Consider the following 26,551-nt stretch of genomic DNA (forward strand, 5'->3'; position numbering starts at 1 on the left):
AATACAGTTACCACACGACGCCAACCCTTGCCTCACGGTGCGCTCGTTTGCCCCGCGTCTGGGCCTTCACCGGCCACGCACACTTGCCAGACAAGGCGTGCCGTGTCCCTCCGTCAACATACGTGCCCCACTTTCCTTAGACACGCTGCAATAAATAGCCATCCCTCTTCCCCAGTGCACAGCACCGCATCGCAGCATGCACGCGGGCCCGACAACGGACAGGTTGGCTCCACAACAGACACACTCGTGCCGCGGCACCACCTAGTCTGTCTCCAAGGTGTCCGGAGCAACCCCTCAGGGTGCAGTCACAGACATGATCCAGACTACCCTCACTCATTTCGCAACACAGAGGCCACCCACAACACACAGACCCATCCCACAGCACGGCACCACCCTCCCCCCGCCCCGCCCCACAGCGCACATGAACGTGTCCCAGCACATTAGCAGACATACTCGCTCTGCAACACACGCAAACCCGACCGAGCCCCGAAACTCACCCTGAGTGCACGGACGAGCCCCGCCGTGTAATCACACTCACACAACTTACAATTCATGGGCTGCCTGTAAACACATAGATTTCTTCTTCCGTGCACGCATCTGGTCATAGCGTGGACTCATTCTAACACAGCATACCTATACCTCACATGCACAGTCCCCAGTTCGTAGACACGCAACATGCGTATTCCGCCTGCGAGGCGAATGTTTCCATCACGGATCGCGGACATAGCTCACCACATTACTGAGCTCCAGCTCTGACCTGCAGCACAGACACAGCTTGTGTAGTGGTTAAGAGCGAGGCCTCTGGACCCAGACAACCTGGGTTGAAATCCAGATTCCACCCCTTTCTAATTGTATCACCTCGGGTAAGTACATGTCTCTGTTCTTTAGTTTGCTCGTCTGTAAAACAAAGGTAACGGTAGTACCTACTCAGAAGGGTCGTCGTGAGTAGTAAATGAATTAAGATACGTGAAGTGCTTAGTACAGGCACCTAGAAACTATGCAGCTGTTCGTTTATATGACCGTCACTCCCCCCACCGAAGCCTTATGTTAAAGTGAAAAAGGCCTACCCCAGATACCTAGAATCATCCGACAACACAAAGATTGGCCGCGTGATACACGGGCTGGCTTGAGAACATGTAAAAACACGCTACAGCACACAGATACGGCCCCACAACCCCCTCCCCCCCCGAGCACACACAGAACCCTAAACCAGATGCCACTCACAATAGACACAACTGTATCCCAATCAACAAGTTTGCTATTCGGTGCACAGGCTTGCTCTATTATACGCAGGCTCACGCCACAGTATTCGGACCGGATGCGTAAAGCCCGGCCTCACCCCACGAGGCACAGACCCACAACACAACACACACCCACGTACACACACACCAACACGCATCCATACACCCTACAAGTCAGCAATATGCCCCGTAGCACACCAACACATCCTCCCGGGCTCACATTTTTGTTGTATAACATGTGCATATACTTTCTATTCACAAACATGCTCACGAATGTACAAGACTTGCACCATGATACCGAGACTCATCCTGCGACACACAGACTCACCCAACAATTCGGGGGTTCCCCAGGAGGGAGACTCATTATAATACACAGACTCATCCAAAGACACCCAGACACACTACACTACGTAGATGTGCTCCAAAACAGCTTAGCATGTCCAGATAGACCCTGTACGATACACGGAATTGCATCATAACATTCAGAGTAAACCCCCAACGTAAGGCCTCCCCTATAAAGTAAGGCTTGCCTCATGAATACGGAGAACACTCCATAATACCTATTACGTATCCCGGGACACCTAGGGGTACTTCAGGATGGACGGAGAAGCCTCACCATGCTCTCCATTGCACGGTGCACCGTGCACCACAGCCGAACTCCGCAGCACACAAATTCATCCCCCCGCAAAACGCCCACTTGCCTCTGTCGTACAAACAAACATGTCCCACAACACGAAGACGCTTCCCATGGATATGGACCAACCTTAAAATGCACAGACACATTCCTCACGAACGCACCCATGTGCACGTGCCCACACACACACACACACACACACACACCCTACAACGCCCAGAGGCAGCGCACAATGCACAGACGGCCCCTCGGGAAGGTAGCCGTTAGCCCCAGCATACCTGGAGACCCCACGGCACGTGCACACCTCGCACAGCACGCGTGGTTCCCCCGTGACTCGCAGAACTGCGTCACAGTGTACAAACCTACCCTCTAAAGCAAAGACTTGAGCAGCTAGAATGACTCCACAAGGCACAGGTACGTGCCGTAATCCAGGCAGTAGACTCTCAAGGAAACACACCTTTCACAATAGGTACTCACACAAATGTGCCAATTTCTTTGATTGCTCACAGAATCGCATAACCACATGACTTTCCCTTCAAGCAGAGACTTCATGCCACTTACGTAGTTGGCCCACGACAAAAAGCCTGCCCACGCTGACAGTGCACACATGAGCCCCACATTACTTGGATCAAACATATAATCCCTAGGTGTCGTGTGATGCAAGACATGCCACCACAGCTGGGCATGCCCCGCAAGGCCCAGAGACATTCCAGAAGCACAGCACACCCCAAAACAAAGGGGCAGTGTAGATTGCGGTTAGAAGCTGACACTTAGGATTCAGACTGCCTGGGTTCCAGGCCCACAGGGACTGTTGACTAATTGTGTGACGTTGGAAAGGTCTCTTAACTGCTCTGGGCCTTAGTTTTGTCAGGTGCAAATTGGAATAATAATAGTACCCTACTTAGTAGGGCTGTTGAGAGGAACAAATGAGTGAACGCCTATAAAGTGTTGAGAACAGTGCTTGGCACGGAGTTAGCGTTATCGACGTTAGCTAATCTTGTTGTTACTGTTATTGTTGTTGTTTCTACACATGGAACTGGACTGTGCTGCTAAGACTTAATTGGAAAAAATTCGAATCAGCCCATGACACACAGAGTCCACCTACACGGAGCCCAGAATCCCACCATGGCTCCCACTCTCACCACTGTTTGCTTACGATTCCCAAATGACTGCACACAACACACCCACGATACAGATTCACCCATCCATGCGAGGATTCACCATGTCGGATTCACCAACTAAACGCAGCCTCTCCTGTACACACGTGCTCTTACAACACACACGCTCAGCACGGAACACGCTGGCCGGCGTGGCATAAGGAACGGATGAGCCCCACAGTGCTTGGATAAAATGTGTAATCCCGAGTGTTCTCCGTGCACAGAGGAGCCTCACTTCAAAATCCCTGGAAACAGTCCACGACACGTAGCCTTGACCACCACACAAAGTCACATCCCACTGTAGCCGTCACAGCCCACACATCTCACTCGTACACCCCAAGTTGCTCTCTTTCCACAGGGCCCACGCTTGCTCCACCATACCAGGCTTGTCCCTCAGCGCGTGGACTGCCCCCTTCCCTCCAAGCAGATCTGGAGCACACAGAATCACGGGACAAAGCAGACCTACCCCGCAGTGCCCGTGTCAGGCACGTAACACGCACGCCGGCTCCGGTAAATACCTTCGTTTCACAACACCGACGCTTGTCCTGCAACGCACAGACCGGATCCACGGTACCTCGGCGCCTCGCCCGACCACACACTCAGCACCACGGTGCACACTTCTCCCACGCAGCAGAGACAGGCCACACAGCACGCCGTCCTGCCCCACCGTGCACCATAGCCTCACAGCACCCGGACATATCCCCTAATGCACAGGCACTCCCACAGCGCCCAGCTGCCCAAGGGAACAGAATGATATCACAACGCAAAGGCCCCAAACACCTTCGGTTGTCTCCACGTAGTCCCCCGAAAGATATGCAGGTGCAGAGAATTCAGATACAAGCTGTAACCACAGACTCATCCCGCAACCTGCAGACATGTCCCATCATACACAGGCATCTCCCACAATGCCCACGTGTGCCTGCATCACCCACGCTCACATCGGAACATTCAGGGTCACCTCGCTGCCCACAGATTACAACCCACAAGCTTGGCCCACAACGTACGCACGTGCCTCTCAAAGTATGGACCTAACCCTAACCCACAAGCTCGCCCCATATAGCGCAGAGTAATAACAACACGATGCCAGGGTAGGCCCCGCAAGGCCCACACTGTCGCACAACACACACAGTCATTGCGTAGCATAGTCACGTGCCACAGTGCCCCGTATGCCCCCCAACAAAGCACAGGTAAACCCCATGGTGCACAGGCCTGCCTCCTAACGCAGGCGTGCCCCGCAACACAGCCTCTCCATGCACAGGTCGGAATCACAACACACAGACTCACTCTCTAAAGCTGATTTGCTCCACAACATATGCAGTCACGCCACAGTGAAAATACTAGAGCCACGGCACCCAGGCTCACCGCAAAGCGTTCTCCCCCCATTTCTCTACCACACGGAGGCCCTATAATGCATAGATAATGCCTCTCAACTCACAGACTTGCCCCTTCACACCTGGACACACCATACAGTGCGTAGACAAATGTCGGAGCATCTCATGCTCAACACGGACATGCCTCGTGTAACACGTAGTCCACAGTGGACTTATCCCACGACGCACAGGTCCGCCCTACTGAGTTTGATCTAATACCACAACCCCTCGACTTGTCCCCGGACACAAAGGCATATCCTGAGATGCACAGACATGTGTCACAACGTCCAGAACCACCCATACCAGAGTCACTCTACAATACCCCTAGCTCCTTGCACAGCCCACAGAATTGTAAAAAACCCAAAGCATGGACACAAATGCACAACTCAGACGTTTCCCATAAAGTACACAATCATTGCAAAGCACTGATATGCCCCCCACAATGCACAGTATCAAGTTACAGTGGGGACATGACTCTCATGCCACAAGACTTCCCGCAAATCAGAAACATGCCCCAACATGCATCTCTTCCGCGACACAGTCATTCGGACATTCTCTACAGTTCCTAGGTCAAATGCCAAGACTCTGCCCACCACTCACAGACCCACACAAAACCACACCAGAGTGTGCAGATTTTCCATGAGTTGTATAGGGTCAACTCATGGCGCATAGATGTACCACACAATATTCAGAGTTCAGACACACACACACACACACACACACAACTTTTACACACATGCCTCAGCAAAAGATGGAGCCAGAAACACGCGGGGTCCATGACAACACTCGATCTCCTGTCCCAGCAAGGTGTGGAACAGCATCACAAGGCACAATCCATCCTACAACGTGTAGAACAATCCCACAATTAACAATTAATGAATTAATCCCACACTTACCTCACAGGGCAAAGATTTGCCCAAGTGCTGCACGCACATGTACTGCAACTGGTAAGCACACCCTACAACGTAGGGTTGTGCTCCCAGATGCACACTTCTGCGACACACAGGATTACATCACAGCACATCAGCTCACAATTCAAGATGTAGATAAGCCCGACACACTTTTGCCTCACACCACACTAACTCCACAAATCCCAAACTTGCCCCCAAACCCTAACTTGCACAGACTTGACCCACAGCATCTCAAACTCACAGTATGACACACAGACTCTAAAAATCGCTGCCAAGTCATATTAAAACATAAAAATGTGCCCCCATGGAAACCCTCACCGAGCCCATGCTTGCCCTGTAATGGATAGAAAGGAACAATGGCTTTCAAACTCAGCTCAGGTTTTTGAGTTGCCTCACAATGTGCACAACCATGACCAACAACTCACAGACCAACAACTCACAGACCAACGACTCACAGACCTGCCCCAGAGAACAAAGGCTCCCCCACTGCACACTGAACGCAAAATTCCCAACGTTGGGCCAGACACTCACGCTTGGCCCCGAGCGCGCAAACCCAGCCTAGCCTGCATCAGACACAGCATAGCACATAGATTGACCCTCACTTAGAATCAGCTGAGAACCCACATTCGTCCCACAATGCCCAGACGTACGCTACAACGTGCCGACAACGATCACGGCTTAGATGCTCCCCGAACAGTGCCCAGATTCCAGTAACAGTGCAGAGCTGTCTCTGTGATATTCACTCCACAGCGTCCCAAATCGCATGAGCACCCACACTTGTTCCAAAATGGACAGCTTCTCCCACAGCTGCAGACATCCTGCAATACATAGATGTGTCAAATAAGATACAGGACCCACCCCGAAACACACAGTATCGCGTAACACCTTAGAGACGTTTCTCAGAACATACACCCCGGGATCAGTGGACTCCCCTAAAACATCCAGTCACATCCTCAAAGGCCTATCCGACCCCACCCACTGCCACCAGCATTCTTGTCCAGGAGGTCTAAACCACACCACAGAAAACAGACTTGCCCCCCAGTGCATGGATATTTACACAACTCTCAAACTCCTTCTCCAGTGCACAGACTTTCACCCCTACACACGGTGCTATCCCACACTGCAGAGACTCAAACACAAAGCAAATAACGAACCCGTCACCTACCACAACTACCAGATATCTGCCCAAACACACAGACGCACACCATGACATGCCTGTGAGCTTCACAATATCCGACTGGCCCATAACCCCCACACTCACCCCTCAACACTAAGGCCAACTTATGATGTCACACATGCTCCATGACGCAGAATCCCCACCACAGCCCGTGGGATCCCATCACAATGCACAAATTGACCTCACGATGCAAACATTTTCCAAAAAAACGCCGAGACCTACCCTGTAAGCCATCCAATATTACCATAATACCCAGATTTGCCTCAAAACTCAGTTTTTCACCATAACACTACAGAAATGCCTCCCCATACCTACAATGAAGTTACAACGAACAGACTTGCCCCACAACGCCCAGACTCACCCCATAACATCAAGACGTGCCCTGTCACCCACAGTTAAGTTCCACAATGCATCATCTCCCTATAATGTACAGTGTCACTCCACCACATAAAGTTACCCCACTGTGGTAAGAATAGACTGCAGACATCCAGCCGCACCCCCGAATTCGGTCTGGCCACACAATATGAAGACAGGTCTTACCATGCACAAAATAGCTCCATGGTACCCAGATACAGCTAACTTGCTATAGGCAGAGGTGCCTTATAGCACATAGGTTTCTCCCACAAGCACAAAACTGCATTCGGATGCAAAGATTCAACACACACACACACACACACACACACACACACACGCACGCACACACACACAGTCATTGCACAAGACACATACCCCCACAAAGAAAAACGTGTATCCCCCAAACCCAGAATTGCCCTATGACACACAGACTTGCCTCACAGGATGAAGACATTTTTCACAGTTTTCACCTCACCAGACATTCTTTATAACTGAGCCTTGCCCCACAAGGCACCCTTGACCTCCACAACCTAGACACGGTCTATAGTGCACACACCCCCACGACACCTTGGCAAAACCTCCAACGAGAAGATGCGTCCGACAATGTACAAAGTACCTTGAAAACACACAGGCCCTCCGCCACAATCCCAGGCTGGCCACACCATGCTCAGAGTTTGCCCGACACCATGTTCGCGATCAGCCTGTATCATACACACTTGCCCCACAGTACACAGCATTGGACCACAACTTCTAGAAATTCCATATCATGTACAGACACAGTCCCATACCTGAGAGACTCTCCCTGCTTTAAAAAACCCACATAGATACCCCACAAGGCACAGACATACCCTACCACGCACACTGGCTCTATGACAAAACAGTTTGCTATAGAATCTCTAGGAACAACCCATGACACATAGTCTCACCCCATTACTCCAATATATATCCCACAGTGTGCAGATTGCAATGCATACTCCACACCTAGACATGCCCTACAACGTGAGGACGTGTTCCACCATCCCCAGAGTTTCCTGATAGTACCTCCAAAGAACCACAGCCACGAGAGTCTCACAACACCCAGAATCACTCCCACAAAGCAAGTGACTCCAAATCAGAAGCTCAGGACTCACAGGACCCATATTTCATAGAGACACCCCAGAATCCACGGCTTCACCTCATCCCCACCTTGCTACGCTTCCCTTAATGTGCACCGAGAGCAGCCTCGCAGGACACACATGAATCATGCGAGTCACAGACTGACGTCACAAGAAACGCACTCACCAGACCAACAGTTTCCTGATACACCACAAAACCCGCATACGTGCCCCACAACATCCAGACCCACCTACCCTCAGACAGGCTCACCCCACAATGTAAAACATATCACCCCAAAACGTGTAACATCAAGGCACGGTACAAAGGGGTTTTGCCGTAACAGAGCTTCTCCACCGTGGTCAGACTCACCTTACCTTACCAGACTCGCCCCACAACACTTAGCGTCCCACCGTAGCACAGAGATTGTGTTTTAAACATAATTTATTGTCAAATTGGTTTCCATACAACATCCAGTGCTCATCTCAGCAAGATAGCACAGAGATTATAGCTATACCACCAGAGACCTAACTCAAGACACATTCACCACATGGCATCTAGCGTCACAGGGCTGCACAGAGTGCCGCCTAACCCGGGAACTAGATCTGGGACACTCAGACTTGCCCCACAGTCCTCAGAGACTCATACCACGGCACAGACAAGATCCACACACGGAGACGTAACCACGACACGCGCGTTCACCCCAGAAGACCCACACTTGCCCCCAACTGCACAGTCTCATTACACAAGTCTCAGGAGGCCTCATCCACCAAAAAGAACAGCACAGTATGTATGCTCACCCTGGACTTTACGGCTTCCCTTCACGAGGCCCATGCTCACTCTATCACACTTCCTCCTCAACAACACGTTGCCCCACAGGGTACGAACGGAGGACCTCCACGCTCGCACAGAACTTTGACGAGTGACTTGACTTTTCTGAGTCTGGACGCCCATTTGTAAACATGGACAGAGTGCTTCCTTTGAGGTCATCCCGAGAATTCAGTAAGATAATTTCAAGAAGGAACCAAGGTTTAGAGCACGGTCTTTGGAGGCAAACACGCCTGCTTACTGGCGCTGGAACCTGGGCACATTCGATGGTAGAAATGGTCAGCGGTAGAACAGAAGGAACGTGGCTTTGGTGTCCATCAGGCCCGTGTTTGAATTCTGTCTCTGCCACTTGTTGGCCAAATGACCTATAGGACGCACTCGGACTCTCCGATCTTCAGCCCTCACTTGTAAACTGGGGGTGACGCCGGCTCCGGCCTCTTAGTCCATGATAAGGATGAAATGACACCAGGCCTCTTCATCTCAATGTCGAGGCAAAGACAAGGAGGATGAGCAAGAAAGTGGGGGTGACTCTGGAGCCCTCTGTAATAGGCAAGCCTGGGGAAGCGGAAGGTGCGACGGAGGCTCTGTGATGAGTGGGCTTTGGACGGCCAGGCGGCGGCATGCGGGCTCTGCCTGGGGCCGGAGAGGAGGAGGAAGGTGGGTGTGCGCCAGGGTCCCCCACATAAATGCCTGCGACGGCGGCGGGATTTGAAGAACTGAGGAGCCACCCACTTTTTGTCTTCAAATTATAAAAAGCCTGTGTTCTTAGACCATAGTCACCAGCTTCCATAATCTACATTTTTCCAAAGAGTCCATATTGTAATGTTTATTTTCTTGGCTGCTTCAAGAGTAGGAAGAAAAGCTTGAGCTCCTTCTGCTGGCTGAGTCATAGACAAGCAGGTGTGGAAATGACCAGAAACGTTTTTCGGGAAGGAAGTGCTCACATCTGTGCACACATATTCATCATAGATAAGTACACGCTAGAACACACACACACACGCACACACACACACAGTGCCACAGATATTCACACTGGCCCAGACCTACAGGTGTGTCATAATCCCACGCACCATAGATTCCTACAGCCACAGCCAAAGACTATGTTTTCCCAAGTATGAACATAAAATTTGGAGTCCCAACAGGGGTCATCTCCTACATACACAGATACGTATATGCATACACACAGGTACACACAAATGCCCACAGCTCTGTGTGTAGGTGCAGAGCAACATACACTCACAAACACACAATCCACACTCACACAGACCCAGGGAAGCGTGCAGAGGTGTATATGCTGACCTGGCCAGCATCCAGAGGACGTGTTTACTGATTCGTAGCCTCAAAGATGCAAAATCACAGATGCACACGCATATATGCACTTCCAAAAACACGTAGAAGCCTCTAGAGGCTCATGAGGCATAGACACATGCTCAGACACCCCTCGACATTTATGCAGAGATGTAGACAGGCATATGTGAACCCACGCAGACACACATGTTTGCGTGTGTGCATGCGTATAGACAGATGCATAAAGTCATCCATAGGTGGACACAGGTGCATGTGTATTTACTGAGATGCAGACACGGAGACATGAATGCAAACATTGAAACATAAGGAGTCATTCGCGGTTAGACACGTGTGTTTTAAACATGTACTTACCGGTGTTGTCATGCTTATAGAGTCACATACGTGTACACACAGCAGCATTGTTGTTATTGTAGCACACATGTATAAACAAGTTTGTCCACATGCACACCATGAAAATTTAGTGTGCACACGTGCACATGCATGAAAATGCATATGGAAGTACAGAAAGGAATGTTCGTGCATGTGGGTGTACAGATGGAAATACACAAGCACGCAGGTGTACACATATAAATACATTTGTATGTGGAGACGTATACATGCACACAGATACAAACCGGAGCAAACACAGAGGCACACAGAAGCACGCGTGTCTGTTGATCTGTGCACCTAGTCTTAGAAATGCACGCACACACGGGCAGAATCCAGGATACCCTCCAGACATACAGTTGTGCAGACACTTGTATGTACCGCCGTGTGTGTGCATGCAAACATAGATGAGTGTGCACACCACAGAAGCGTGCACAAACACGGCCACACATGTACACACAGACATGCAAAATTCCCACACATACAGAGTCCTTCTATCATGCAGCAACAAGAACATCTGCACAGGGACGCACAGATCCATTCACCTGGAGAGCCAGCCAAAGAAATTCCTTCTCGCGTAGACAGATTGATGTAGACACACTCACGCCCGTCCCCATGGACATGCAGATGGTCACACAGACACACGCAGAGGTGGCTGAACAGATGGATGAGCACTGAGGCACGCACCTGTGGAGGTAGAAGCACCTCGTCACAAAGAGGCTTCCAGGCAAGGATGTACAGGTCCACACCCATTGACTCACACCCAGACACAGGCATAGACATTATGTACACACAGACCCAGACACATGCCCCTACTCACACAGATGAATAATTGCAAGTGGTGAACATGAGGACAAAACATTTCCACACAGACATAGATGCCATTGATACACATGGACTCATGCAGAGATATATACGTGAGAGTATAGGTACAGGTCTACAGACTTACATATGTACACGTAGACATGGGCACTGCCTCCAAAAAAAACAAGATTTCATCTACTCAGATGGTGACACACTCCCAACCCCCCTTATAGGCACATGCGCACACAACTCTATAAGAGCGTATGTGTGTGCAACATACGGGCACATAAATGCACATGCACATGTCCACTCAGATGCCAGCTGTACCCACCCAGAAATACACGCCCTCGGCATATAAGAGAGACGTTCACACATATATTTGCAGACAACACGGACCTAAACATGGTATAAAATACACATCCGCAGGCACACAAATGCACAGACATGCGCCTTCACATGTCAACATGGATACACATTGTCACATGTGTACATACACACAAATAATCTACAAATGTACTCCTGTGCCCACGTGGCACTCAGTCCTAGACGTGCGTCAGATATATGGATGCACGCACATGCATGTGCCAACATACACATATAGATGCATACGTGGACTCAGTCATGCTGCAAACAAACACAGACACATGCACAGATATGGAAACATATGCAGATTTATACATGTGAAAAAAGAGACTCAAATACTTACAAAAAGATACACAAATAACACTTTTTCAAAGGGCACTGTGACTTTTAATGTACCTTTTTCTTAGCCTCTTCAAGAGAAAATGGAAATTATTGAGTTCCCTCCAATGACTATACAGGATAAAAGCAGATGCAAAGATTACCAGAAAGAGATCTAAAAGATCCGGAGTACACAGGTGTTTGTGTGTGTGTGCGCGCGCGCGCGCGCACACACACACTTCCACATGCACAGAACGACACAGAAGCACAGAAAGACAAATATGCATAATCAAATGCAGAAAGACACATAGACAGGTGTGCACACACACACACACACACACGCCCCACTGAAACATCACACAGTATACTATTTAAGGGCATGGCTACTGAGTTAGGAAAAACAAAACAAAACCAAACCTGCATTTTCCTACTAACTGAATGGTTTGGGGCCATTTTTCTGCTTTCTTACCTGTAATATGGGGTAATATTAACACCTATCTCTTAGAGTTGTTTAAAGGTTCAGTGAAATGAAGGTTTTAGCCTTCTGCTTGGAATATCATAGATGCTGCCTTTTGGGTTTGCTGGAACTGAAGTTCTTAGCTGCATAAGGTTTGGGTTTTATGATCAAAGTGCATGGTTCTAGAATAGAATGTATTAATGTTATTTGTAGATGCTATTAATGAAGGGTAGGCTACCTTCATAAACAAGGCCACCTATGAAATTTTCAGAGATGATAAAGGCTTATTACTGTCCCTGGAAAATGGGAACAAATATTTCCTGTAATTATTTGTTGTGATTGTCGCTGTTGGTCATATCCTTTTCCTTTTTGCAGGAGGAGATTGGATGATTGAGAGAGCCCTTGGAAGAGGGGAAGAGGGCTGCATGCCCAGTGCATATTTGCCATCTAGTGACCATAGTGAGTAAGTGCAGTGTTTGTGGATTGCTCGGAATATCCCTACACTTTCACCCATTGCAAGGTTGCATTACTGGCCTGGCAAATAAGCTGGTATACTTCAACTTATAGTGGTTTCTGCTATATTGAGAAATTAAAAATGACAACAAAATAAAAGAAATCTCTCTAAATTTCCTTTCCCCCACTTAGTTTTCCTCTGGGCTTCACTGAGACTGTGTTCTATAGCAGTGGTTTTCAAACTTTCCAATTATAGGCCTGCTAAAATAATTTTGAGGAATCTCAACTCCATCATCCATCTTGAAGCTGGCAACTGAAATTTCTTATCGCGTGTTTAATTATTTGTAGTTATTATTTCTATTCTAGCATATTATAAATACTTAGACTTCTAAATAAAAGGATTTAATCACATTTTTATATTCATTCAGTGAACTAAAACTACCATAATATCTTGATACTTGTCATTGTTGATTTAAAAGCAAACAAAGGGAAAAAAAACATGGTCAGAAACTTTCATGATATTATCTCCCTGAAATCCCCATTCTATGTAACTCCCCTCAATAATTTATCCTAATGTAATGTATTTTTGTGTTTAAAAGCCTTTTACTGGTCATCCTACTGTACATCTCTATGTTTTACATATGGGTTGAAATAAATTTTCCTCTAATGCTAAGTTTATTAACTATTAAACTTTTTATCATTGAATTATTAGTAGTATACAGTTTCTCAAAACAATATGAAATTTTACATATCTTTATAAGTACTTACTAAAAATGAAAACTCAAATTTGGTTGGAAATACATCCTTTGAGTGCCTATAGTTGTTATTTCCCCCAAATTAGTTCATGACTCTAAGGATGACTGTTACTTCTAATGAGACAGTACAGTATAAATTTTATTCCTGTTTTTCACGTATAGAACTCTAAGAACTCAGAAAACTTTGTTCCCATAAATAGGTAGAAGGGAATGGAATGAATGGCCAAGTCATAAGTCAAAAATCACAGTGATCTGTCACCAAAAATAATTTTTAGTGATTTAAATGTTTTAATTAAAATTTAAAATTCTTAACAGAGATCTTTTGATTAGGCCTATCCTTAGTCCCACGAAAGCAAAGAAGCCCCAATTTTACAAAAGGATTTGTTGCCGAATCATTTATTTCTGAGTTTTCTGGTAAGTTTACCAAAATGACTTTACCATGCTTTAGCAAATGACTATAATATCGGTCATACTTTCATTTTGAGGCATTATTTTTAATCCAATGTGCTTACAAAAGGTTGGAAAAATCAAAATACTTAGATGAATATGCCTTAGCCGATACAGTAATTTTGACAAAGTGCCTTGAATTTGTTATACCCTTTAAATATAAAAGTTGGAGGCTGTAACTTCGGGTCATGATTTCATAGAAAATATTTATAATATAACTTAATTGGCAAAGGCAATGTCCATATCAAAATAATCAGCCATATCAGCTGTACCTTCAGAAAAAGTGTTCTACTTCATTTCGCAGTAGAAAAAAGGAACTGACATGCACTTTGAGGAGCAAATAGATTAAATAGACTAAAATTATAATGAGATTTTTATCTACTTCCAAATAAATTAAGAAATTAATTTTGTTTCTCATGTGATTTTAAATTAAAGAATGTAATATGTAGCTAACATAATTCATGTATGAAACAAGAAATCCGATGGCAGACGTAGTTTCCTTTGGTAAACACTTATGCATATGTTTTTACAACTCTGGTGTCGGGTTTCTGGAATAATTAACTAGGAATCATGTACAAAAATTTTAAAATCCATTAATCTTATTAGACCACAGAATCAAACGTTTCAACCATATTTTATCGGAGAAAAGTATACATAGGTAAAGAATAACCGGTCTGGAAAATACCATATTTTGTTTTTGAAAATGGGAGGTAGAAAATACTTATAAAATGAAATGAGGGTTGACTTTGATTGGAAAAGTTATTTCAAGATTCAACCTGAGAAAACAGGTTTTCACTCGTTTGAATGATGGACCTTATAAGAAAGAAATCACATACAATTGCTATGCATCGGTTTTACCAGTGTCACCATTTTGCAATATAGGAAAACACTCTGGTTATATTTGCAAGAATCAGCATCAGCAGTCTATCCTGCTGTTAGTCAAGACGTGCATTTCTTTCCAGTTAATGATGCATTTAAGCAAGCGGTATTGAGAATAGTTGCAAACTAATGCTTAATTTTAAGCACGTGGGGGAAAAAAAGTTGTTTTTAGGCAGATAAATTTTAGTAGAGAAGATCCACGGGAGCTGAGAATCTGAGAGTGGATCCCATGCAAACTATCCCTGCTCGCATACTTCTGGAAAAGATTTCATGTACCAGTAGCCTAGTTTGAAGACCACTGCCCTAGACTGTTTTCAGCAGAATTGCTCTAGAGCATATATTGTTGTCATCATTGAGGTACTCAGTTCATTGTAATTGACATTCACCAGAGTGCCGTGGAAATAGCTGCCACTGTTGAATTTCTGCTGAATGTTCTGGAAGGGATTATTTTATTTTGCCGGTAAACGTATGTGTTGATTTGACCTGCATTGTCCCATACAGGAGCCACATGTGGCTATTGAGCATTTGAAATGTGGCTGGTGCGAACTATGATACATTATAAGTGCAGAGTACAGTCTACGCCAGATTTCAAAGACAGGGCAAAGATAAATACAATATCTCATAAATATTTTTATACTGATCACATGTTGAAATGGCAATCTTCTGGATATATTGAGTTCAATAACACAGATTATTAAAATGAATCTTACCTACTTTGTAAACTTTTAAAAACGTTCGTTGCGCATGAAATTTAAAATTGCATCTGTAGCTTGCATCATATGTATTGTACATGATGGTGCTGCTCTAGACCTTACGTTGGTGTTCTCGAACTTCCTCTAAAAGCATGACCCCAGGAACAACTGATCTGTCCACGAATCTGGTTCAGGATATTGGTAACTCTCGTGAAGCTAGTACCTTTTACCAGTGTTTGGGTTTTCAGGTTGGGGGGTTTCTAGTTGCACTTTGGGTGGCTTCTCAGCGGGTGCATGGGCAGCTTTTCAGACTCTTCCAAAATGCCAGTGGCGGATATGGCATTCTATTGAAGATGTGAGGTATTTCATCACATTTGAGATGCTTTTTTATGGAATTAAGCTTTTATGTAACACCAAGAAAGAAAACAAACACCCCTAAATAAACTATGATGTAATGCTTTCATATCCATAGGATTTTAATTTTATATTTACTGAGAGAGCTCTTTTTGGCGTATCTAGATACATGTTTATCATATGTCATGATACTGCAATAGCCATGACCAGATTTCAGTATATACACAGGCAATGACAGCTCCCTTTCAACTGCCTCCTGGCTGACAGCAATGGTAAAATGCCATTGATTATAAGGTGCATTCTGATTTCACAGATGTATAAAAGGCCAGAAAAAATACATGTTGGAACGGGTAAATATGGTAAGTCATTTCTTCAGAAAAAAGGACCGTGGAGGACAGAAAGCAAACCCTAAGACATCCCCCTAGCGAAAACACCTGTGCTGTGTTTGCAGAAAACAAAGTGTGGCTCTTATCTAAAAATTTATCCCAGCGCACTTAAATGACATTGCATTATGCATTTCATCTTAGTTGTCGTTTCATGGTTTTCTTAGCATTCTTTTCTTTGTTTCCTGGCTCGGGAGTGGGAATCGTGGTAGGTGGAGTATGGCTGGGGAGACTGGATCTCTCCAGACTGAAAAGGTCTAGCATCTCTGTTGTGAGAACCACTTAGCACAGTCTTGTGCGAGGCTGTGCCTTCAATGGCACTGTTTGTTCTTCGTGAGTGGGCTAACAGAGGGGGCCTTTCTCCTTGTGGTAGTTTAGTTTAATTTTAACATATTCATTGTATCCTTTCTTGACTGAAGGGCTTGAGAAGAGGGACGAATGGAGATCGAGCGGCTTTTTGAGTTTTTGTTTTACATAGTATTCAAGAGGGTCAGCAAGATGAATCAGAACTCCACAGGAAGTACATTATCTCAAGAATCAATGAAAACAACCCTAGATTTGCTATCCAGGAATTGTGACACATCTCTGATTCTAATGATACTCTTGACAATAGAAGAGATTTACAAGAGGTAACAGAAACAAAAGTTTTCATGAAATGAGAAGAATAAGAGAAGCAATGACAGTTTCCTTCATTGCCCCTACAGTGAAGCATTATTCTAAGATTTACATATCTCTTAAGGGTTCAGAAGCAGGGCCAGCTTCACGGACTTGTGACTTGTGCGTCTCATAGGGCTCCATGCTTGGTTTAAGGCTCTGCTGTCCTGGTCTTGACATTCTTATTAATAAGTTTGGTAAAAGGGGCCCCACGTTTTCATTTTGCACTGGGCCCCACCAATTACGTAGTTGATCCTGTTCAAAAGGAGACACTTGTGAGAGAGAGAATAATGAACTCAAGCTGCGAAGTTAAATTACAAGTGTTGCTTCTCTAATGTTATGCACTGAAACTGAATTCTTTATGTCAGTACTCATAAACCTAGTATTCATAACCTACCGTTGCTGTTGTTGTTGTTGTTAGGTGTAATAGTTGTCAAAGTAGTAACAGGAATGGTATTACTCAACAGTCCCTTATTTTGACTCCCTCATTTATGCATATGACCTGGGGCATCTTCTGCGTCTCTTTCTTTCTTTAAATTTAAAAATTTTTATTTTACTTCATTTTATTTTAATTCCAGTACAGTGGACATACAATGTAATATTAGTTGCAGGTGTACAAGATAGTGATTGAACACCTCCATACAACACCTGGGGCTCCTCATGACAAGTGCCCTCCTTAGTCCCGGTCACCTATTTCACCCATCCCCCACCCCACTCCCCTCTGGCTGCCATCAGTTTGTTCTCTATAGGCAAGAGTCTGTTTCTTGCTTTGTCTCTCTCTCTCTCTCTTTTTTCCTTTGCTCATTTGTTTTGTTTCTTAAATTCCACATATGAGTGAATCGTATGGTATTTGTCTTTCTCTGAATGAGTTACTTTTTAATGTATTTTTAAAATTCTATTTACTTTAAAAAAAATTTTTTTAGTCTTTATTTATTTTTGAGAGAGAGAGAGAGAGAGAGCAAGTAGGGGAGGAACAGAGAGAGAGGGAGACACAGAATCCAAGGCAGGCTCCAGGCTCCGAGCTGTCAGCACAGAGCCCGACGCGAGGCTTGAACTCATGAACCACGGGATCATGACCGGAGCTGAAGTTGGACTCTTAACTGACTGAGCCACCCAGATGCCCCATATTTTATTTTTTAATTTACATCCAAGTTAGTTAGCATAATGACTTATTTTGCTTAGCATTATACCCTCTAGCTCCATCCATGTGGTTGCAAATGTTGCATCCTTTTTATTGCTGAGTAATATTCCCTTCTGTATATCTATATCTATCTATATATCTCTATCTACCTATCTTTCTCTCTCTCTATATATATACATATATATACATGTATATATATGTATATATATGCCCCCTCTTCTTTATCCATTCATCTGTGGATGGACACTGGGTTGCTTCCATAATTTGGCTATTGTAAATAACGCTGCCATAAACACAGGGGTGCATGTAGCCCTTTGAATTCGTGTTTTTGTATTTTGGGGGTAAATACCCAGTAATGTGATTACTGGATCATAGAGTAGATCTATTTTTAAATTTGGGGGGAAACTCCATACTGTTTTCCACAGTGGCTGCCCCAGTTTGCATTCCCACCAACAGTGCGACGGGGTTCCTTTTTTTCCACATCGTCGCCAACACTTGTTTCTTGTGTTTTTGATTTTGGCCATTTGACAGGAACGAGGTGATATCTCATTGCAGTCGAGATGGGATTACACCTGATGATGAGTGATGTTGAGCATATTTTCATGTGTCTGTTGGCCATCTGGATGTCTTCTTTGGAGAAATGTCTGTTCATGTCTTCTGCCCATTTTTTAATTAGATGATTTGGTTTGGGGGTGTTGAGTTGTCTAAGTTCTTTATATATTTTAGATAATAACCCTTTGTTGGGTATGTCATTTGCATATTCTTCTCCCATTCAGTAGGTTGCCTTTTAGTTTTGTTGATTATTTCCTTCGCTGTAGAGAAGATTTTTATTTTGATGTAGTCCCAGTAGTTTATTTTTGCTTTTATTTCCTTTGCCTCAGGAACATATCTTCAAAAATGTTGCTATGGCCAATGTTAGACATTACTGCCTGTGCCCTCTTCTAGGATTTTGGTGGCTTCCTGTCTCACGTTTAAATCTTCGATCCATTTTGGGGCGCCTGGGTGGCGCAGTAGGTTAAGCGTCCGATTTCAGCCAGGTCACGATCTCGCGGTCCGTGAGTTCGAGCCCCGCGTCCGGCTCTGGGCTGATGGCTCGGAGCCTGGAGCCTGTTTCCGATTCTGTGTCTCCCTCTCTCTCTGCCCCTCCCCCGTTCATGCTCTGTCTCTCTCTCTGTCCCAAAAATAAATACAAAAAGTTGAAAAAAAAATAAAAAAAAAAATCTTCGATCCATTTTGAATTTATTTTTGTGTACAGTATAAGACAGTGGTCCAGTTTCATTCTTTTGCATGTAGCTGACCAGTTTTCCCAGTACAACTTGCTGAAGAGACTGTCTTTTTCCCATCGCATAAACTTTCTTGTTTTGTCAAAGGTTAATTGACCATGTTAACTGTAAGTTTATTTCTGGGTTTTCTATCCTGTTCTGTAGATCTGTGTGTCTGCTTTTGTGCCAGTACCATAATCTTTTGATGACTACAGCTTTGTAGTATAACTTTAAGTCTGAAATTGTGATGCCTCCAGCCTTGCTTTCCTTTTTCAAGATTGCTTTGGCTATTTGGGGTCTTTTGTGGTTCCATACAAATTTTAGGGCTGTTTGTTCTACGCGTCTCTATTTTTCTTATCTATAAAATGGCATTGCCATTACACATACCCTCCTTAGCCCTAGATGAGGCTAATTTAGAATCAGATTGAAATGCCCAGGGAAGTACTTGTGAACTGTAAAGGCTAAAACAGATGTAAGAGCATAGAGTCTGGGCAGCAGCCACCTGCCTAGGGGTCCTGGGGGCCTGAGCTGGGCTCACTGGTGAGGTTGCTCTGGCCCATGACTGTAGAACCCAGAGGGTTCTAAAGCCAGAAAATCAGTGCCTCTGAAATTTCAAGAGCCCAAGCAGTGCATCTCCTTACTGTCGAAAGGGCTGGGTCAAGGCACCTGGATGGAAATCACAAATATGCAACATGGTTAGAGGGTTGAGTAAAGAGGAGAGGAAATGTAGCTGGGAAAGCTCCTCTGAGCCCCCGGGGCAATGCCACAGGGCTTTTTCTAGGGCACCTGCAGCTACATCCAGGGTTGGGGAGGAAATGGCCAAGGATGCTAGCCACCTCAGACTACCACAGTTTTCTTATTGCCTAGAATGGAAGTGTATCTAGAGTTGCCATTACCCGCGTAAGAAAAGGAAACTTTTGTCCCCATTGTGGGAAGGAACTCATTTTCTCAGAAGTGAAGAGGGAAAGTGGCACAACAGAGACCTTGAGGAGGTCAGGATGCAAGAAAGCCTGCCAGTGATTTCCATGGTGAGTCCTCCTGGCCTTTGTTAAAAGCTTTTGCTTTTAACAGTGCAACGGAGAGATGAACGTAGCACTTCAAATGAGGTCACAGGAGATGCCATTCAAAATATCTTGGCAATGTCTCCTTGTCACTGATGGGACATGGAGATCAACCGTTTGCATTATTTCATACATCAGAGATCTCTGAAGACTTTGTCTCTTGTGGGTGACGCAAGCCAGGGTAGGGATGTAGCTTTTTAGGACTGAGTGTCCAGGAGAAGATCGTTTTCTGGCCAGGACGATACAGTGTATTTGGTCGCATGTCTCTGTTGGGAAATAAGGGGTGGCTGCATTGTGCCAGAATGAAGGGGTGAAATGGCTGGTATGTATTTGCACTATTTTGATTTTTTTTTTTTGCACCTGAGTTTGCCCACTAGGCCCAGTCGGTGCAGGGGCTGAGGACCTGGTAAGCCAATAGCAAAGGGCCAATATCTGGTCTGTGAGTGGTTCAGATCTGAGACTTACAGCTACCTAGCACCTTGACTTGAGGAGGATGCATGACAGACCAGATCGGGAATGGAGACAAGGGACAAGTGTGCTGATTGGGCAACTGTATGAGCGCGTCATTGAGCGGGTTCATTTTGAGAGGTTTTCATCACAAGAGAACCTGCAAAGGGGAGTTGGCTGTAGCACATAGAGATCTGGGTGCAGGCAGAGAGATCCGTGCACATGAGAGGGTAAGGAGCTGGGAGGGTGCTGTTGGGGGGCTTCGTGAACTAGTTGGAGGGGGAGTTGTCTGTGCAGGTATCTGTAACTGACTTAGTTAAGCTCTGCTCAGGTCGGGATAGGAGCTATTTTGAGCTACCTGTAGCCCTGCCTGAAATCCCTACCGTGTTCCCAGACCAGCAAAGAGAGGCCGTGCCCATGGGTGAAGGTAGGTTGGGAGTCCGGTAAAGTTCTCATTTGTAATATAGGAAGATTTCCAGTGTTTCTCTTAGGACCCCAGTTGAGGCTGAGGACCAGAGAAGGGAAGATGATAATATAGTCTCAAGTTGCAAAGAACCCTTAAAGACCATTTAGTGCAGTCTCTGTATCTCCATTTTGAAATCTGCGATAAGAAGTTTCTTCTACCTTGGTGTGAACATCTCCAGTATGGGGCACTCCGTGTCTTCTGAGGTGGCCCATTCAGTCTCTGGCCATCTTTATAGTCCTGCTCTTGTTGGACTGAAATCTGTCTCCCCGGGATGCACATTCTGAACCTGGGGCAAGTCACTTCCTGCTGACACATGACCCTTTTAAAAAAAAATTTTTTTAATGTTTATTTTTAAGAGAGAGAGAGAGAGAGAGAGAGAGAGAGAGAGAGCGCACGAGTGGGGAGAGGCAGAGAGAGAGAGAAAGATACAATCTGAAGCAGGCTCCAGGCTCTGAGCTGTCAGCACAGAGCCCGACGCGGGGCTCGAACCCACGAACCCTGAGGTTGTGACCTGAGCCGAGGTCGGACCCTTAACCGACTGAGCCACTCAGGCGCCCCGACACATGACCCTTTTGATCATTGAAGACAGTTCCTGTCTCATTGAACTCTTCTCTTTGCCTAGGTTAGCCTCTCTCTGCCATTCCCCATTTGACAATTTTGGCCCCTGTTACCCTTGTTTTCTCCTTCTCGACAGGGTACAAAAGTCAGGTACCCTCTCACCAGGGTACTAGAGTCTTAGTCTGACCACCTGTTCCTTAAGCTGAATATCATCTCTCTACTGAGCGCATGGCATTTACGATCAGATTGTTGACTCTCTCAGAGTTTCCAGAAGTCTAAACTGAGCTTGAAGATGCCTGAAACATGCCTCAGTAAGAACAAAGGGGTAACCGATGCTTCTGACCAAAAGTAGTTTCCCCACTGAAAGTTAGGTCATGGTGGTACAGGGAGGAATGAAATGGAGGGTAGAAAGTTATGTGGCATGTTGTCTTTTGTTAAGAGCTTTACTATCTGTTTTTCCTCAACATATCCCTAATTTATTTACATATCATTTCATATGGAGTCTGGGAGCCCGAGAAAACATGGAAAAATAAACCTTAAATGGGGTTGAGGAGCTGTATTAATCACACACATCGCTCATGATGCGGCAGGAGTGAGCTTGACACTTCCTTGCTCTCTTTATGTCCCCCTCCCCTGACACAGTCTTAGGAATGAACAACATTACCTGCGAGTAGAGGGAAAGAGGACTCCGTCACTAAAGAATACAGCAAGGTGATTTTTTTTCTTCCTCTAGAATTTCGCTAATAAGTTTGCTCACTAGATGGGCTGAAAAGTGTGCTATGTCCTGTATCTAAATAACTCAACACTAATCCCCAGTAGAAGGTAAAGAAGATGTTATATGGTGCATTCATGCTTCAGACAAATGAGGGGGGAGCAGGATCCGGTGTGATACTCCTTCTTGAGGATGTTCACATTCCTGGCTCATTTACATAGCGCACATCATAGTAATCACTCGCTTAAAATCATGTAATGAACACTCTATGCAAGGGTTATTTTACAACAAGAGAGGTGATAGCTACAAATGTATTTATGGACAGAGCGGACCACACTATTTAGTACTGGGAGTGTTCCAGAAAGAAGAGCCATATGGATGAAGACTTTGCTTGCATTGTACCATCTTCACAATTACATATTCTGCCCCCCCCCCCCGACACCTCCTTGCCCTCTACTACACTTACTGCTCTTTCCACCTTTTATCTTGGGACTGGAGTTTTCCTAGTTTCGAATCTCGTTCCTCGCCTCTGCCCCACCCGAAGTGTCCTGAGGAAAACAGTGTGTAAGCTTCAAATACAAAACTGAATTCATTTAGAAAAGGAAAGAGAAATACATTTTTCCTGCATGGGAGTTTTCTTAGTAGGAGAAATGATAAATACAATAAGCAGGCTTTACTTAGGTCAAGGGTGCGCTGAGCTGGGATATTGTCTTTTTTCAAAGTTTGGAAATCTCTGGACCAGTGAACGAAGAATCACGTTGGAATGTGTTGAATCTTGGCCTGACTTCTCATGCACAGCAGCACGGGCCCTGTGAGCCTGTGAAACCAGGTGTACTGGCTTTGACTGTAGTCGTCTCAGCTGGCAGTGGGAAGGGACAGCCATGCCCAGCTGCCTTCATTGGGAGCAGACCTTTTGGAAGGGGCGGGATGGGGCACAGGCAGCAAAGTTCCTCTGGTGCCCTGGCCCATCCCTGCCCTGGATTCTTCCTCCCCTTCTTTGGCCAATTGCCTGTCAGTAGGGAGACAGTGTAGACAGGTGGCGATGCCTCATGTGGTTAAAGGGCCACTCCATGCTCCTTCACAGATAGACAGCCGAGATAGAAGAATGAAAAGTAGAACTTCCAGTCCTAAAGATACTACCTGACTTTTCATTTGAATGAAACTTTTTTAAAGTTATGAGCTTCGGGTTTAATTTAAGTATTCAGGAAACTATATTTTCTTATTTTATTTATTTATTTATTCATTTATTTATTTATTTTGCGAGAGAGAGAGAGAGAGAGAGAGAGAGAGAGAGTGAGCAAGTCATCAGGGGAGAGGCAGAGAAAGAGGGAGAGAGAGAATCCCAAGCAAGTCAGCGTGAGAGCCCCATGCAGGGCTCGGACCCACAAAACGCGAGATCATGACCCAAGCCGAAATCAACAGCCGGACGCTCAACCTGCCGAACCACCCAGGTGCCCCCAGGAAACGATGTTTCTTGTGTAGAGGAAGTGAAGCCATGAGGCGGCAAAAGTATTTCATTTCTCTGCCATTTAATGGCAGCAGGTGAGCCTTTGATCTGGGAGTTCCTCAGTTCTCTTCCCTCAGCCTGTCCGTTCAAGGTCAGTTCTCTGATGTAATCCCTTCTGGTTTATCCAGACAATGGACGTCTTTGGTATTGAATGCCAGAAAGTTATAGTTTACCCCAGTTGAACATGTTGAACAGGAAGGCAGAAAACATGGATTCGTCATGTCCCTGCACTACTGACTAGTTGGGTAAAATCTTTACCTCATCACCAGTTTCCTCATCTTTAAAATGGGAAGAACAATAATAGTTGCTCTGCTTATTATATCACAGGGTTATTGTGAAGACAAGTGAGAAAATACGTATGAACACATAAAATTTAATGTGATACACAGTTGTGAAGTATTGTTAATTGTAATAATAAGCCTAATAACTTTTCAGATGTGGGAAACAATACCTAACATATTGAACATGGGCGGCTTTTGCTGCCCCAGTAAAGTTATGAATGCTGGAGATTTTAGCATGTACCTCTGTTTCTTAGAATTTGCAGACATCTTTTGATGTATTTTATAAAGATAAAGATAATTCAGCTGAGTTAGATCCCAACCTTTTTCGTAGAACTGGTCAGTTTTCATGGATATGTAAAAAGGGGTGGTTTCCACAATTTGGAAATTGCTTTTATTTTTTTTTTAATTTTTTTAATTTTTTTAAAATTTTTTTTAATGTTTTATTTATTTTTGAGAGAGACAGAGACAAGATGCGAGTGGGTTAGGGGCAGAGACAGAGGGAGACACAGAATCCAAAGCAGGCTCCAGGCTCTGAGCGGTCAGCACAGAGCCCGACATGGGGCTTGAACTCACGAGCTGTGAGATCATGACCCCGAACCGAAGTCGGATGCTCAACCGACTGAGCCACCCAGGCGCCCCTGGAAATTGCTTTTAGATGACGACTCTGTAACCTATCAAACATGAGGCAGTGCTCCGCGTGATACATCCCAAGTAGACCACTGAGAGCAGGAATAGAAAACTTTTGGGTCATTGAGCGTTTTCTAAAATTCTCTGATTATCCTGGGTCACAGGGGGATGGGAGAGTTTTTGTGACGCATTTTATTTACCCCCAGCCCCAAGAGAAGCAAATTGGCACACTTTGTAAAATAATGAAAACTAGGGAAGGAGGTATTGCAGCTCGCAGAGGAAAATGGGTTGATTCTCAGCACACAGGTACCACCAGTCCCTGGAGTTTGAGATCAGTTCCCCTAGGGAAGGCTTCCGGAACCAGACTACAAGCGCAATTTGAGGCCGAGTGAATGACCCAGACACAAGAGTGTTCAGCTTGTGCCCCGGCGGACCAGAAGCGGACCCTGAGTGTCTGTAAATTACAGGAAGGCTTAGGAAAGGAGGAACAGGGGTGACTGGAGAAGGCAGAGAGATAATATCTGTGGGTAACGACTTGGAAAATATTTTAATCTTTGCATCTTAGAAACCGCAAAGCTACAAAACTTAAAAATGACTATTGACAGAGGACCGTTTAATCCGCAACACAATCACTGTGCGTCCAAACCACAGAATACATTCTGGGGAGGCTTCGGTTTCTTTCCGTGGCGGGATGAACAATTTGCTGAGGTGGAGTTTCAGAGGAAACAAGAAGATTAGCTTTGTATTTGATGCAGAATATTAGAGGGCTTCCTAAAGAGATTAAATCAAAACCTGATTACGGTCCACTAAGGCTTTATTAATGTAGCAGACATTTTTTTTTTCTTTTTTTGCTTTTCAAGTTTTTCATTTAAACTTGTGTTTGTGAATATTATTAAACTTCTTGGGATTAAGGACTCTTAAAGTCCCTCGTTTGCAAAGCCCTATTATTCGGCTCTCTGCAGGGGCTCAGAAAGCCCTCTTGGAGTTTACCCCCACCCCCAGTCATTATTGCCCCGGGGGTGGGGGGGGGGATGCTTAGGAAAGCCAAAGGGGAGCTGGAACAGCTTTGGCAGAGGAACTTGGCCAGGGGAAGACAGACCTTTACGATTGTTCCTTCACCTTCCCCATACCATTCTCTCATCCCCTCTCGGATTCCTGGCTGGTGATTATTCTAGGGACAGGGCATGGTGTTTAGCCCCGAAGGAGAACTGTGGCTCGGCCTCTTGAGTGAGTCTGCCCCCCCAGCCCGGGGTCCTGAAACTTCTCTCCTGCTCTCCCTTTGCATGTCACTGCCTTCGCCTAGAAGGCCCCTCTTCCTTCACTTGGCTGTTCAAACTCATCCCATCCTTCAAGGCTCATCTCAAATGCACCCTTACTGTCCCTCCCAGCATAGTCAAGAAACAAAATCTTCAGCGGTCTCTGGCGTCCCCAGCTCTGCCCGCTCAGTGGCAAAACTTAATCTTGTCAGTTCCAAGAGGAGGAGGAAGCGGAG

General features: G+C 45.5%; 1 long non-coding RNA gene across 4 annotated transcripts in view; it reads left to right on the forward strand.

Annotated features, from left to right (window-relative positions):
* LOC131501911 (uncharacterized) overlaps window positions 1-26,551 on the forward strand; it is a 55,488-nt gene that overhangs the window by 5,164 nt on the left and 23,773 nt on the right. For 3 of the 4 annotated variants that reach the window (XR_009256922.1, XR_009256924.1, XR_009256921.1), the window contains exon 4: window positions 12,756-12,843. This is a non-coding gene — a long non-coding RNA (uncharacterized LOC131501911). The remainder of the gene's footprint in view (window positions 1-12,755; window positions 12,844-26,551) is intronic. The other variant, XR_009256923.1, reaches the window with a different exon arrangement.

Source organism: Neofelis nebulosa, chromosome X (assembly GCF_028018385.1).
Source record: "Neofelis nebulosa isolate mNeoNeb1 chromosome X, mNeoNeb1.pri, whole genome shotgun sequence".
In the NCBI taxonomy this organism is placed as follows: domain Eukaryota; kingdom Metazoa; phylum Chordata; class Mammalia; order Carnivora; family Felidae; genus Neofelis; species Neofelis nebulosa.